We start from the raw sequence: 5194 nt of genomic DNA on the forward strand, positions 1-5194 counted from the left end.
AATCATTACTGTAGGGAAATTTTGTGTGTTTCCTTGGGAAAAATGCTTGCTTTTGACATTCTTCAACGCCTTTAGTGGGAATAAGGGTCACTCGTTCTTTTCGAATAACACTATATTTTGAGTTGTTTATCTTATAATTTATAATCAATCGCAGTCGATGAATGTATACTTTGTTTAGCAGTTTGCTTTCAGGTCTGGTCTTGTCTCAAGGAAACTGAAACCTAAAAGTAGAATTGTCAATTTAAATAAACAAAAGAAGGCACTTATGGTGCTAGAGGGTGTTTTTATAGTTACGTTTGTGCTTGATGCAAGGATTCAAATTGCGGCTGTGGTCGCGTTTTCGGAGGGCACCGCTACCGCTATATCACGGGCATAGTGGGCGCTATTACGACTATTGCGAGTGTCACAGTCATATAATAGTGTTTTTGATACATGCATCACAAGACTCACATCAAAGGAAGAAGTAATAAATCTTCCAAATGATCCACTCGTCCAAACCTTGGAAAAGAAGACCAGAACATCAGCAGACTTGCGATGACTTTTTGAATGAGATCCTGATCTTATTTGGTCAACATGTCTCTGGATATACAACCATTTGTCTCTTATCTTTCCAACGATTCTTGAATCGCATCAATCCAATATCGAGAACTCAAGATACGTCCATTTTAGTGAAGACGGCACATGCAGAAATTCCTATACGAGACTAATATGTGATTTTGTATTACTAATTTTCAATATTTATATTGATTATTTGTAATATAATTTAATATAGGATGATGCATTATATTTTAGGATTAGATTTATTATTTTATTAGGAATTAAGGTTAAGTTAAAACATTATTTTTAGTTATTATTATTTTATTAGGAATTAGAGATAAGACATGTTTAGTTTGTTATTATTTTATTCATTAGTTATTTAGGACCTTTAGAACTCATCCCCTATATAAAGGAGGCTTCATTTAACTTTGTAAAACAAATTTCTTTGATTAATAATATAATGAGAGTTCGTTTTTGCAAGTGTTGATTGTCTTGTGCCTTCGAAGCTTCTTCTCCTGGAGTTCTTTCAAGTTCTTGTGAGGGAGATTAATCTTTACACTCCAGTTTACCTTTTCATCGCGACTAAGAGGGTTGGTTAGATCCATTTATCGAGTTTGTATTTTTATTGCGACTAGGAGGGTTTGATAGGACACTTATCCATCTATTTTCCACAAATCCATCTGCACCATCAATCATCTTTACTGTTCTCTTTCATAAGGGAGATCTTTTGATTTCTTTATTATCTTATTTTATTTTCAATTTCTTTATCTTTTGTTTATTTTGTTTTAATCTTAATGCTTTGATTCCAGCACCTAAAAGAAACCCTAAAGAATCCTACCTGTTGTCGCCACATTCCCCTATTCATCCCCTTTGTTCTTCATCGAGTCTAGATCTTTCTAGGTTTGATTCTTCAACAAGAACACGTTAATCTGCCACCGCTTCCCTATTAATTGGTATCAGAGCAAAAAAAAACAAAAAAATGGCCGAAAAAGCCAAAATTTCAAAAATTGCAAATGAAGGAATTTAGGGATAATTTTATCCAGATCTCATATTCATCCTAAGAGTAATCTTCATTCCAAAATTCACCCCAATCGAAGTTCATTAGAGCCTTCAAATACATCATTCAAGTTTCATCAGCAGATTCGATCTAGAATCTTATCGAAATTTATTGAAAATTCTATAGGAGTAATTTTGTGTTGAAAATTTCCAGATTGAAACTTCATATATTGAAGATCATTCACACAAAAATAAAAAAAATTTGAGATCAAGAACACCTTCGAACAAAGCGATCATGAAAAATAGATTGTTTGAGGACTCACCGTTCAACAAAGTCTACTAGATACTACTGAAGGTATTTGGTTCTGAAATTTTACGGGTGGTTTCTAGACACATTGAAAGAAATTCAAGAATTTTTCCAAAATTTCTGGACACCGGTAACCCCCTCAAAAACATTGCTCAAGTTGATCCAGCGTTTTCTAGGTTTCTGGTTTAGTTCTTTTTTTTTCTTTTACTCTTAGTGCTTTAGGTTCTTTTGTTTTCATTTTTATTGTTCTTTTGCATTATCTAACACATTATCTTTCTGGTGTTAGTAGGATTAAAGAGTTTGCATACTTCTTCATTCTTTGCATTCTCGTTCTCTTTGAGTCTAAACCTTGTTTGGCCTCTTATAGTTTTTAGGTTTTCTTATTGTCTTTGCTAGTGATCAAACTCCGATACGAACTCTAGAAGACTACTTGGTAAAGTGAGTTTTAAAGAGTACAAGATCGGCTTACTTGCCTCTCGCTATGTTACTTTCTTGGAGTGACTTGTGAGGTTTCTTGCTTTGTTGATTTTTTTTTTTACTTTAAAATTTTCTTTTGAGTATTATGATTTCAGGATGGGCGACAATAACAACAAGACACTTACGGCTATCTTAGCCGCACTTGCACGACTCAAATTAGAAGATTTGATGAACTTAACAATACCATGAGAGAATGACAAGAACCACAACTGGATCTACCAAACCAGAATCCAAGACCAAACAATGCTAAACTTTTGGTACCCAGGCAAGAACAACCATGCACGTTTGCAAGCACTCGAACTCTTTGCAAAACCAAAGTTCACGATCCCATCTTTCAAAGGAGACAACGATCCGGACAGGTACATCGATTGGGAAGGAAAAGTTGATCTCATGTTCACATACCATGACTGCCCCCAAGCTAAACAAGTTCCCCTCATCACCATGCAATTCAAAGGATATGCTCGAACTTGGTAGATGCAAACAAGGAAAAAGATCGAGAACTTCCAAATTCAAGCAATCACTTCTTGGACTAACCTCAAACAAACCATGAGGAAGTGATTCCTACCGACACATTATACACGAGAAGTTAAACTACGACTACACTAACTTCGACAAGGTAGAAGTTCAATTGAAGACTACTACAAGGAGATGCAGTCCTTACTCAATAGGGCTAACTTAACTGAAGAAGAAAAGGAAATTGTGTCAAGATTCGTCATCGGCTTGAACTCAAACTTCACTGATCTTCTTGACCTCCATGTTGCATTTGTTGAGGCCAAAACTAGGCATACTTGGGTTTATCTATTGAAGAACAAATCACAAGCCTTGACTGCTTTTAAGTTGCTGAAGCAACTTGTTATAACTCAGTTTAATGGTGTCATCAAGGAAGTTCAAAGTGATTGGGGTTGTGAATATCGCTCATTGTCAACCGAACTTTTATCTACCAGGATCAAGAATAGAGTTTATTTTCCACATACATCCCAACAAAATGGCGTAGTGGAGAGAGAACATTGTCACATTGTTGAGTTATCTCTTATTTTACTAGCGCAAGCATCCTTGCCATATAATTTTTGGTCATATGCTGTCAGTATGGCAGTTCATTTAATCAACAGACTTCCTACTCGAGTGTTTGCATGGTACACCCCGTATGAAAAACTGTTGAACAAGAAGCCTAACTATAGTGAACTAAGAATATTTGGATGTCAATGTTTTCCATTGCTTCGACCCTTTCAGCAGCATTAATTTGAATTTCGGTCACAACCGTGCATTTATCTTGGGCCCAGTCAACAACACAAAGGGTCGATCTGCATGGCTCCATCGGGTAAGATCTTCATTTCTTGACATGTTGTGTTTGATGAAGAATGTTTCCCATTTGCTATGCAAACTAATAAATGACAAACTCTGCAAGAATTGTTACAAAGGATGGAACAACAATCAAGGGTGGTCCACAAATATTCCTATTGTGCCTGGTGCTGATCGTATTACTCACAGGACACTTGTTCCTACAAGTGATAATATTCCACTGCCAAGTGGTGGAGGCATGAATTTGGAATCCAGTGAACAACCTACACTTTCTTGGAACCTTTTTTCCATGATATGCAAAGTCAGTTTAGTCCGAGTAATGTTTCTCGTGAGAGTGAAGAAGTAGCTCCCAATGTAACTCACTCACCGTCACAATCAGATGAAGTACAACTTAAATCAATTTCTCAATCGGGTGAGAGGCACTCGGATTCATCGCATCAGTCTAATGAAATTCAAACTATTAGTAGACAAGACCTTGATGATGTTGGTCCTATTAACATGCATCCCATGCAAACACGTAGCAAAGATGTCATTTTCAAACAAAAAATGTACCTTGCCTCTTTTGTAATAAAGGAAAGGTACCAGTCACTGTTCATGAAGCTCTAACTTCACTAAATTGGAAAGCAGCAATACTGGCTAAACTTGATGCCTTGCAAAACAACAGCTCATGGTCCTTGGTTCCCCTACCAGTTGGTAGATCGGTTGTTGGCTGCAAATGGATATTCCAAATCAAGAAAAATCCCAATGGATCCATACATAAATACAAAGCACATCTTGTGGCCAAAGGATTTTCTCAAGTACTGGCCAAGACTTTGGTGACACTTTTAGCCCGGTAATCAAACCAACCACGGTAAATTTAGTATTGTCTCTTGCAGTAACGAACAACTGGAAATTTAGGCAACTTGATGTCAAAAATGCCTTCCTTAATGGTGATTTGCACGAGGAAGTTTTCATGCGGGCAGCCCCGTGGGTTCAAACAAACTGCTTCAAATGGTTCCACACTAGTTTGCAAACTAGAAAAAACACTATACGATCTGAGATAGGCACCGCAAAACTGGTATTCAAAATTAAAAAGCTACTTGTTGGACATTAGCTTCATTAACTCAAAGGCCGATGCCTCTCTATTTGTCTGAAACACAACTGGGGTATATACATATATGCTAATATACGTGGATGACATTGTTGTCACAGGAGGTTATGATTATAATATAGCAGAGGTTGTTAGCCTTCTTGGATAAAAGTTTTCCTTAAAAGATCTTGGAGAATTGCATTTCTTCATTGGATTAAAGTTCAGGAGACAAGGGAGTATGTTGTGTTGAAAATTAAATATTAGCCTATATGTTCACACCTAAATTAATTTGATGTCATTGCTTACATCAATTTAGTTTTGATGTCATTGCTTACATCAATTTAGTTAGGTGAAAATTAAGTATTTTTCTCATGTTTTAATTTCAATGGTTTAGATTATTTAGTGTTTATTTTAATGAGTGGTTTAGATTGTTTCTTGTAACCTATAAATACCCTACTTGTATTTGAGTTTTATCATCCAACAATCAAAGCTTAATTATAAGCATTTGA

This window comes from Hibiscus syriacus, unplaced genomic scaffold (genome assembly GCF_006381635.1).
Source record: "Hibiscus syriacus cultivar Baekdansim isolate YM2019G1 unplaced genomic scaffold, ASM638163v2 tig00111582_pilon, whole genome shotgun sequence".
NCBI lineage: Eukaryota > Viridiplantae > Streptophyta > Magnoliopsida > Malvales > Malvaceae > Hibiscus > Hibiscus syriacus.